The sequence below is a fragment of the Cryptomeria japonica genome, chromosome 9 (assembly GCF_030272615.1).
Source record: "Cryptomeria japonica chromosome 9, Sugi_1.0, whole genome shotgun sequence".
NCBI classification, from domain to species: domain Eukaryota; kingdom Viridiplantae; phylum Streptophyta; class Pinopsida; order Cupressales; family Cupressaceae; genus Cryptomeria; species Cryptomeria japonica.
Window position 1 is genome coordinate 428,014,583 of NC_081413.1, and position 12,361 is coordinate 428,026,943.

Sequence of the window (12,361 nt, forward strand, 5' to 3'; positions counted from 1 at the left end):
TTATTCATTTCCACTCTTCACATCTTTGCATCATATAACACTGTTTTTCATACATTTACAGTCTTTGGATCACTATATCACTCTTCTTAGCATGCGTATCTTCATGCATCCTTCATCTCTTTTACAAAGGTTTGTGTCACTATTTTGATAGCATCTCTCCACTATTCCAATCATTGTCCTAACATTGTAATGCTTAATCAATGTCATTGATTAAACCTCTTTATTTCTCATAACCATACAATCATTACTGATTTCACATCTTGATTTCTTTCACTATCTATTAAATAGTCTATTATTATTGCATTGATTGTCCCTTTACATATATATTACTGCTAACCACATTTATTGGCATTGTCTTTCAAAATATTAATTGTTATCAAACCCCATTTATCATTGTGTTCCAACAAATAACAGTTGTTGTCCTCTAACTATTTTGATATTCATTTCTCACTATTTTGACAAAGGTTGCATTGCATTGACTTCTATCCTCTCTCTAAGCACGGTGATCTTCATTGTGCCTTATATTAGTGCATAGTCTTTTTTGAATCACAATGTTCTTACAAAGTCCACTATTAGAACCCTTGCTTCATTGTCTTTGCATGCTTTTGTATCCTTTTATGCTCTTCAATATATATTTTCTCTTATGATGCATTGTTATTGTTCTATATAACTGTATCTATTTAGGAGAGAACCTTGATGTGCTTTGGGCTGCTCTGACAACTTCTATGCTTATGATTTCTCTGATATTGGAAAACACTATAACATCATGGTATTTATTGTTTTTAGGTCTTTCATGATAGTCACTACTATTTTAACACACATGCAAGTAAGTACGATTCAAGTAATATTCAAGTAAGTAATGGTTGTTTTAATATGTAAATAAGGGTAGTCATTACCTATGTAATAATTATTATGTATCTCAATATAATGTGTACTTTTTTATTTTTTGTAGAAATGTATTGATAAACTCCAAGAAGGGGATAAATTTTGGGTGTTGGATTTGTTTGATGGTGTTGATGTGGGCATTGAGAATATTTACTCACTATCTATTGTACATGGAGTCAAATTGAAAGGAAAAGGATATGCAAATGTAAATATTTTAAAGGTCATAAGTAACATACCCCTTGCTTATGAAGACAAAATAGATGAAGATGTCCATCTAAAATAGAAAGAAGGAACCTTCACATGGTGGCCACTAAAATATTTGCAAAAAATGACATAGCTCATCATGTTTATCATGTACTAGTTGTTAGACATCTTGGCTCACTGCTTTATGTAGTATTTTGAATGTGTTGTTTAGGGGTCTTAATTATTGATTACATTTACAGATTGCCTGTATTTATCATGATGTTGAATCAATCGTTTAATTCTAGCATGTTGTAGCTTGTTCGTATATATAATATTTTTATTTGTTTTTATGTTTTAGTTCAAGTTTAATATTATGGTATTTTGGTAATATCAAATTTATTATATTTAATAAATTATTCATATCATGACTATATTTACTACCAATTAATGGAAACTAGTAAATAAAAATGTCTAAATATACTACCAATGGATGAAAATCAGTGAATAAAAATGACTAAATATACTACCAATTGACAACAATTAATGATTACAGTGACTAAATAAATGGTTAAATATATGACTAAATAAATGACTACCATGACTAAATACATAACCAATTAACAACAATTGGTGACTAAATTAAAAATTAAATATATGACTAAATTAATGATTAAATATATGACTAAATAAATCACTACCAAGGGGATGAACCTTTGGTGAAATGGTGGGGCTTCTTGCCTGTAGTGCCTACAACCTAGGTTCAAACCCCCACGGGTTCATCTCTACCATGTTAAAAATGGAGTACCCTTACCTTGGGGAGAACCTTGGAGAAATAGTGGGGCTTCTTGCCTGTAGTACTTACATCCTTGGTCCAAACCATAATTTAAGAGGATGACCCTTTGGTGAAATGGTGGGGCTTATTGCCTGTAGTGCCTACAACCTAGGTTCAAACCCCACGGGTTCATCTCTACCGTGTTAATAATGGAGCATGCTTTACCTTGGGGAGAACCTTGGAGAAATAGTGGGGCTTCTTGCTTGTAATTCTTACATCCTTGGTTCAAACCATTTTAGAAGGGGGATGACCCTTTGGTGAAATGGTGGGGCTTCTTGCCTATAGTGCCTACAACCTAGGTTCAAACCCCATGGGTTCATCTCTACCATGTTAACAATGGAGCATGCTTTACCTTGGCGAGAACCTTGGAGAAATATTGGGGCTTCTTGCCTGTAGTGCTTACATCCTTGGTTCAAACCATTTTAAGAATGACCCATTTATGGGTTTCCTAGGGTTAATCCTATTAGTGACCACTTGGATAGAGAGACGGTAAGTGGTCAAAACCAGAGAAGAGGTGGGTGAAAATAAATTTTGATGGAGCTTCAAAAGGAAATCCAGGGATCTTAAGAGTGGGGTGTGGGGCTTGTGATGATGAAGGAAAGATCCTGTGTACGGGGGCTAGAAGGCTTCAAGATGGCACTAATAATGAGGCAGAAGTTCAGGCGGCTTTACTTGCAGTTGCTTTAGCATCAAATGTGAAGGTGATGAAGTTACATCTAGAGGGTGATTCCCAAATTGTTGTCCAGGCTTTGGTGAAAGGACATACTCCGTGTTGGAAATTAGATAAATATGTAAATATTATAAGTGAAAAACTGAAAATGTTCAATAATTACTGCATCTCACATGTGAAAAGAGAGGGAAATACTATTGCAGATGGGTTGTCAAATGAAGAATGTGGTCTCGAGCCAGGGGAGGTGAGGTGGCAGAATGACAAAAATGAAACCATTAAATGGAACTAAGATGCTACGCCAAGTTGGTACGACATTTATTGCAAATTCCTTGTTAGAAGTTGGTTGTTTCTTGTGCAAGTGTGATTTAATGAGAAATTATTGTGACATGCTCTGAATTGGTGACAATGGTGAAGATCCATGCATTAAATACCAATTTTGTAATGTCCACACTGGTATTGAATAGACCTTGAAAGTTGGTGAAACCAAATTCAAATCTAGTTTTATCAAAAAAATCTGCAACTCTTTAGAAATCTCAGAAATGGAAGAAAATTTTACTTTGGAATCTTCCAAACTGATGTCGGCCTTTCGAGGTCCTATTCCTCCAAAGAATCTCGAGAAGATGTTTCTCGCTAAGGACCCTTTACTCTTGAAAGCAATTCAATTGGTTTTAGGAGAAGAGGTGGTTGTCATCAATCACTGCTATAGGTGTAGAGCAGACACCTACTCGCTCCTCATGGCATGGGGTCTAGAGCTGGGACACAAGGTTGAAGAGGTAAGGAAAGTATTGCAGAGACTAATTCCATGAGAATACCTTTTAAATTTGGAATCCCTACTAGAGTGGGTGGTGTCAAGATGGGGTTTTAATCTGGCAGAAGGTATCCTGCAGAAAAATGAGGAGATGCGGGCACGCCACTCGCGTATTTAGTTTCTTCGACGCCATAAAGAAGTTAAAATGCACTTCAAGGATGATGCGAAGAGAGGCTGGGAGGGGTTGCTAATTTTTGTCCAGATCATGGCCATTGAAGATGTGATTAAGCAGGAGGGTGGAGGGAGAGTGGTCGAGAATTTGAGCCCTAGGAGGCCGATTATGAGGAGATTATCCGTAGAATTGGCAAAATATGTGGAGGATGAGGCAGAGGATGGTCGTGGTGGCGAGGCGGTTTATCCAAGTTTGTGAGGGGCAATGGGTAAGGTTATAGAAGGAAGAAGGGGATGTCCACATGCCAAAAGAGGAGGTTCTCGCTATAGTAGGATGGCTGGTGAATCGAGTGCCTCAGCTTCAAGAGGCATGAAGGAAGAGTTTGAATAGGACACAACAGGCATGGTACCCATAGGTGCCATCTTTCTCTGCTTTTCTACTTCAGTTAATTTTTCAGTTGAAACCTTAAACTTCTTGGACTCCGTTAAGTTCATTTCAAGTTGAAATGCCTTATTTTTTACTGGCAAGATGTAATATGTTTTTTTGTACCCATAGTATGGGGGTGTGGTTTGTGTGGGTGTTGTTTACTGGTTTTGAAATCCAGTTTTTTGGGAGGGTGGTTTGGACCATTTTGTGGATGTTCTTTTGGGAACTTCTTGATAGTTCGTTAGCTTGCTGAAGTTGTAATGTTTAAATTTCAAATAAATAAAATACAATATTACCAATCAAAAAAGAAATCACTACCATGACTAAATAAATGACCAGTTAACAACAATCAATGACTAAATTAATGACTAAATCAATGATTAATTTAAGGACTAAATCAATGACCAAATCCATGACTAACTCAATGATCAAATTGATCAATCAAAACAACCAATAAATGACTAAAATAGTTTAGTCATAAATTTGGTTGCGTTATAAATGACTGGCAATAAACTACTAATGGTCACGTGACTAAGATTATTCATTTATATGCAGTTTTTAGTAGTTTTTTTAGTCATATATTGTTGTTTTTGTACTAGAGTATGTTATTTTTTAATAATATTTATTAATAATTATATATTCCTTTTATCTAATTCTATTTCACTTTGTTGTGTTTGTTATTATTCAAAATGTGTTTAATAGATTGTAGATTAGAGTTAGATAATTGTCTATATTTATTTGGTATCAAAGTAAGAAGATCCATCAAAGAGAATACTAGCATGAAATTTGTGTAAGGAATAAATCAAAGTGGAGATTTGTTAGCGACACCGACTTAGTATTGAAGTGAGGTATGCATGTAATTTCTAAGAAGACTAGTATTATTTCAAATAGTGCACAACTAATGCATATGAATCAACAAACAAAAAATAGAGTGATATGTTAAGAGAAGGCTTGCCCCTTTTTAAAAAGTGAGAGATTACAATATAATATGGAAGATGCCAATTTATTATGGACAAAAGAATATGCCATTAAGAAATACTTGAGGTTGTGTAGACTAAATGATAATATTGTAGCATTAATGATATGGTGTGGGGAAGGCTATTATATTGTATGAAGTAAATTATTATAATTATGGTTGTAGATAAAAGGATGGAGTTTTTTCATGATGTAAGAAAAAGGATGACTAAATTGGAAGAAATAAAAAGATAAATGTAGAGGGAAAATCAAATTAAGGACTAGAAAAAATAGTTGCAAAAATTAGAATATGAATTGGAAGATTTATGATGGATGATAGAGGCATTTAAGACATGTGATAATAAGAATATTTTAAAGAAAAATAAATCTACAACAGAGTAATTGAAGAGTTGTGAGAAGGTACAAAATAATGGTGAGTATAAATACTCACCTTGTAAGAAATGTTGGAAATTAAGGTGTCTCAACCTTAGTCATTCCTAGCATTGTATTTCTTTTATTTAATGCCTAAATTATAATTTCTTGTTCATCATATTTTGTCATCTAGTGTGACATGGCACAATGAGTTGTCTTCATGTTGGAAGGTGACATGGAGGATGACAAGGATGTATTTTGTCACTTGTAGAGTGGGAAAAATAAAGTACTAAAAAAGATAATTAGTCCTTTGAGAGATTAGATTTCTACCTTCCACTCAGATAAATGTGGAGGTAACTAAGACCTTTAGGTTTATCTTTATATTTTAATGGAATATGAGTTTTTAATTTGTTCAAGGTTTTATTAAAGACTTGGGACCTCAAGAACAAGAAGCACAAACCACAGAGGGGTGTGTGCACCAAGATGGTGTGCAAAAACATGGACACACCCCCCAAAAAAGTTGGAAAAACATAAAACGCATGTGGGTTATTTCAAATTTAAAAAACCCCATACACATTTAGGCTTGTTTTGCCAAGCCTAAATGAAGAAAAAATGCGTATGTTGTTTAGTTTTCAAAACCCCGTATGCATTTTATTGTCAATAATTTTTTTTTACTATGACCAATTGGGTCATTTTCACCCATGCTCGTAAGAAAAGAACTTTGAGGGTTTCAAACAACAAAATACACAAATGGGATTCTCAAAATCAAACACACCAACAATGGAAAGAGGTATGAGATCAAATTTTTTCATGTATTTTATGCATGATAAATTATATTCACAATTACAATGTAAATTCATTGATTTTGATTTTTTTTTTATGAATGCATATGAGATTCTGAAAAATAATGCCCCCCAGCAAGACACACCTCCTGAAAACTTAGTGAAAACCCCATAGGAGAACCCATAGGAGAACCCACAACCAAACCCTCAAGATACAAACCCTCCAGCTCCTCCAGTAGACCATTCACAAGCTACACGAGAGGATTTGATAAACCAGTTAACACAAAACACTATAGACTGAAGGAATCCGAGCATGATCATCATACATCCCTTTCCATGGCCCTAGAATCATTGGCTAGTAGTGCCAATGAACTTTCCCATTAAATTACAAAATGGGGAAGCTATAGGGATCGATGTCATGCTTTTTATGCTAGTGGGTTGTCATATAACGAAGTGAAAAAAAATAAAGTAAGGCACAAATATGTGCTCTTTTTATTGATCCCAAAATGGGCACAAGATCTTACCTCTTAATTCAAAGAGGTTTCATGTACACTGGTGTAGCCATTTGTCGATGAAAAATGCTTTTTGGGATAGGTGGTGGATGGTCTTTGACCAACCACCTTGTAATAATTTTGAGGTTCCATTATATATTTTGAGGAAACTATATTGTGAGTTTATCCTCAATGAGCAGCTAAAGTATTTTGATATGAGAGAGTTCCAGGGTAGAGTTGGAGGCTCTGCCCAAGATAGACCTGGAACCTGGAGGGTACTAAACCCCCAAAGTCACATCCCCCTAGCACCAAAACCTGTGGTCCATGTCACGATCCGAGTGGCCCTGAAAGAGTCGATGGAGCTACAGACTCTTCAGGCAACCACTGCATTGACCAATGTCATCATTCAGTGTGGCACACAATTATCACACCCTCTTGCCTTGGATGATGATGCAGTAGTTGAGCCATCTAGCCTTGGTAAGCCCATTCAGCATGGGTGTCCTAGTTGTTTAGGTATATGCTCTGGGATGGATATCGAGGCCAGTCCAGATGGTTCCACGTCCCATATGTGTATAATTAGCGAGATTAGATGTCAGAATACCACTACAGAGAATGTGGTGATGACTGATGATTTGATGGATATGGTGTTTGGTGGTCACACACAGACACAGGTGTGTTGATTTGAATTGATAACATTTTATTTATCAATCACTTAAAACTTGTAAATACAAATGAATTTTAATTTATAGATTGATTTAAATTGATGCAAACAATATGCATTTTAAGATGCAGTAGTGGGTGTTAATACACCATCTAATATTCCTCCCGCAGTTGTTGCGGCTACAACTTCGACACCTGAGGTATAAATTTTGTAACATGTTAAAATAGAATAGTTTTAAGATATACTAACTCTCTTTAATGTATATTTATTTTGTGTTTTATAGGTGTTGTCAGGGGATTAAATGTTCCAAATCGATAATGTCATGCTCTCGGCCATCAATTTTGGCCTAGAAAGCTATTTGGTATCATATTTTGCACACCTCTTTTTATGTATTCTTTTGATTGAATATGCAAGTCATTTAAATTTAGATTTGTTAAATTATATTTAATATTATCTACTGATATCTCTTGTGTTGATTTTGTTTCTTTTAGGCTACCCCATGCATGTCTAGGACACCTCAGCAAAATAAATCCTTGAGGATGCCTAAACGTCAAAAGGTAATTGAACACATTTTTAATTGACATAATTGTTTGAAAAGGTTGAAATTGTCTTAATTGGAACTTGTAGATTGATTAGTCTCTTTTGTCTCTTTTATATACATAGGCAATTGGGATTTGTAGAATTGATTAATGCACCTGATATGCTAGAGGATCAAGAGAGGGAAGAGGTATGTATCTCTACTTTATTTTCTTGATTTGATGATTATATGCACATGTACATTTGAACTTTAGATAAATTATAATCTTGTCATTTCTCATACAGGAAATAGCCATAGTTGCTTCATTAATGGTGAGCCCTCTTAAGTCTACTGGAGAATCATCTCAGGCTCTGGTATATTTTTGTTCTATATATTGTAGATTTTTAGTGTTTTTGATCTATATATGTTATTACCTTGTATTAATTGTATTTAACCTACAATAATTATCATTGTATTAATTGTATTAAATCTTATCATTTTTCATACAGGAAATAGCCATAGTTGTTTCATCAATGGCGAGCCCTCCTAAGTCTACTAGAGAAGCATCTTAGGCTCTGGTATGCTTTTGTTCTATATATTGTAGGTTTTTAGTGTTTTTGATCTATATATGTTATTACATTGTATTAATTGTATTTAACCTACAATAGGCCCATTCACAGTTTGGCCATAATGTGGATCCTCTCAAGTTCCATTTTTAGAGGACTCCTACGTCTAACAAGGAAATGAGAGAAAAGATGGTAGATCCCAAATCAACAGATGAGGTAATCTACAATTCAATTGCAAAGAAATTATAGTTGAATGTATAGTTATGTTGATAATTGTGAGCTATTTTGTACAAAAGGATTCTAACTTGGCTTTTGAATTGTGGTTGTGCAGTCATCTACAAAGCCACGTACTGCATCAAAGAGGCTCGATTTTGATGATCCACCACAACTATAGGATCATATAGTGTTAGTTGTGGTCATCGATAGACCAATACATGTAGATATATTCTACATTTTTATTGTACATCGATTTGGACATGGCAGATGCCATATTTTTGTAAAACTTTTATTTACTTGGCATTTATGCCATTTTTTGTATACACAATTATTGTGCATTTTAATATATATAAATGTTGATATTCGGTCCAATAAATGTGCATTGTGTTCATTATTGTGCATTTTGATATATATAAATATTGATTTATAATTGATATAGTTAATTTTTTCTCAAACAAAGACATACAATTCATTATGTGAGCAATATATCCAAAGCGCTCAACGAAATAAATCTGAATGGCAACAAACAAGCTTACCAAATTGTAATAAAAGAGCCTCCAACACACAATCATTAAAATTTGTCTCTACCTAAAATATTAGTTGCAACCTAGGTATTGCCAAAACCAGTGGCTTGCTAATCAATTACTTCAGCTAAACAAATATCTTTTGTTGAAATCTACCCCATATAAAAGACTTAACAATTGCCATCACAAAATATGAAGCATTGTAACTATGGAATATAATTTGATAAGCTTTCTCAAATATAGAACTACCCATAGAAAACTCCATGTCTCAATCACAATGAAAGTCTTGGATCACTTCAAAATACCTTCCACTTTTACTAAATTCCTAACAATATCTAGATCCTTGTCTGATAAATTTTGATCTCAGCTACTCCATAGAGTTGGCTAATCTTTGATCTCAGACTTAGACAACTATTTGGTGTATTTGGTGATTGCCCTTTTATAAAGTTAAATGAATAATTTCCTATGTAATAAAAAATATGAATGTAAACAACAAAAAATTATTTTCTACAATCATGGGTTAAACTCTATTTTATTTACTCTATATATCTCTATGCTGATTTTTTCAAAAAATCTTGTACTTTTGGTTTGCTGATTTTTTCCCCAAATGATTTTTGTTGCTATGATATAAAACATTTCAATTGTGGAATATGATTTGATATGATTTCTAAAATATTGAATTAACCCTATAAAACTCCTTGCCTCAATCATAATGAAATTCAATGGTAATTATCACATTTGATCCATGGTAATGATCACTAGATGTTTTTTATTCCTTTCCTTTATATTTGTCAATGTGAGTGGTGTGGGAGGACCCTCATTCTTGCAATGGTCAAATTTGGGTTTTTGTCTTATTTTGTGTTGTTTCATCTAAATAAGGTCATTTGGGACCATTAATGATCATTTGGAGTCATTTATGAAAGTTTGGGGTCATTTGGATAAAAGATGTAAAAGTTGCACAGTTGTTGTCAAAGTTGTCAAAGTTTGGTGTTGGATGATGGAAACCATTTGTGTGGTCACAAATAGGCATCTTCAACATGACCCAAGGGCTGAAAAACTTTGTATTGAAGTTTTCAATAAAGTAGGATAAGCGAAAACTGTTAGATGCATGCAATGCAAGGTTGCAAGATAGGTTAAATTTGATTTTGTTTGTCGTGGACATGAACCAAAAACATGAGCGCATCTAAGTGGGAAAGTTTATTGTAGGCATGGTCATGTTGTGCCTCCCAACTCACTGGAACGTCCAAAGCCATACCCTACTAGTGCGATCTTTTAAGTGCCCTAAGTCCAAAAAATTGTCAAACTTGGACAGGCTATTTCTCGCAATCTAGGATTTGTACAATTGATCTGTTTGAACCTATAGGGTCATGTGAGGCCCGTATACAATGACCTATCTCAGTTTTTGAAGACTCAGAGTCATTTTCACATGGTAACATTTTTTTAGTTGGTGCGAAAATCGTCAGATGCATGCAATGCAAGGTTGCAAGATAGGCTAAATTTGATTTTGTTCATCGTGGGTAGGTTTATGGTAGGCGTGTTCTTGTTGTGCCTCCCAAATCGTTGAAACGTCCATAGGCATACCCTATCTGCGTGATCTCTCAAGTGCCCTAAGTCCAAAAAATTGCCAAACTTTGACAGATTGTTTCTCGCAATCCAAGACACATACAATTGATCTGTTTGAACTTATAGGGTCATGTGAGGCCTATCTACAATGACCTATCTTGATTTTGGAAGATGGAGCCATTTTCACATGGTAGCATTTTTTCAGTTGATGCAAAAATCGTCAGATGCATGTAATGCAAGGTTGCAAGATAGGCTAAATTTGATTATATTCATCGTGGGCATGAACTAGCAACACAAGCACATTTGGGTGGGCAGTTTTATAGTAGGCATTCTCCTGTCGTGTCTCCCAGCTCGCTGGAATGTGCAGAGCCATACCCTACTGGCACGATCTCTCAAGTGCCCAAAGTCCAAAAAAATTTCAAGCTTTGATGGACTATTTTTTGCAATATAGGATGCATACGATTGATCTGTTTGAACCTATAGGGTCATGTGAGTGTTGTCTATAATGACCTATCTCATTTTTTGAAGACTTGGAGCCATTTTTACATGGTATCATTTTTTCAATTGGTGTGAAAATTATTAGATGCATGCAATGCAAGGTTGTAAGATAGGCTAAATTTGCTTTTGTTCATCGTGGGCACAAACCAGCAACACGAGCACATACAAGTGTGTATTTTTATGCTAGGCATTCTCTTGTTGTGTCTTGCAGCTCTCTAGAATATCTAGAGCCATACCCTACTGACGTGATCTCTCAAGTGCCCTAAGTCCAAAAAATTGTCAAAATTTGACGGACTATTGCTCGTAATCTAGGATGCATACGATTGATCTATTTTAACCTATAGGGTCATGTGAGGCTCATCTACAATGACCTATCTTGGTTTTTTAAGACTCGGAGCCATTTTCACATGGTAGCATATTTTCAGTTGGTACGAAAACTGTCAAATGCATGCAATGCAAGGTTGCAAGATAGGCTAAATTTGATTTTGTTTGTCATGGGCATGAACCAACAACATGATCCCATCTGAGTGGGCATGTTTACAGTAGGCATGTTCATTTTGTGCCTCCCAACTCACTGGAATGTCTAATGCCATACCCTACCAGTGTGATCTCTCAAGTGCCCTAAGTCCAAACAATTGTCAAACTTTGATCGACTATTTCTTGTAATAGAAGACCCATACAATTTATTTGAACCTATAGGATCATCTGAGGCTCGTCTACAATAACTCAAAATGGCCAAAAAGAAGCATATGGCCACCTAGGTGCTCCTGCACCACATACTCATGTACGATAGGCATACACTTGTATGATAAAATAGTCATAAATTAGGTCATGTACTCATAAATAGTCATACAAAATTTAAAGTATAATAAAAAATACAAAATGCATCACAAAATTCCATTTATGCACAAATTTACATATACAAAAATTTGCATATACAAAAATTTACATATACAGAAATTTAAATATATTAAAAAATTTGCCTCTAAATATGGACAAATCAGCTCTTGGATATTTAAATATACAAAACAATTATATACAAATTATCTTATGGGCATTTATATATAATTTGTCATTTAAATATGCAAAATCCAATGGTTGTCTAAATATACAACATTTGGCATTTAAATATGTACAAATCACCTCATGGCCATTTAAATATACAAAATTTTGCCTCTAAACATGCACAAATTATCTCATGGGCATTTATATATACAAAAAATAAAAAATAGAACAATTTGCCGATGATATATACAAAATTGTCGAAATCATTCTACCCTGAACCGTAGAATCATTGTAAT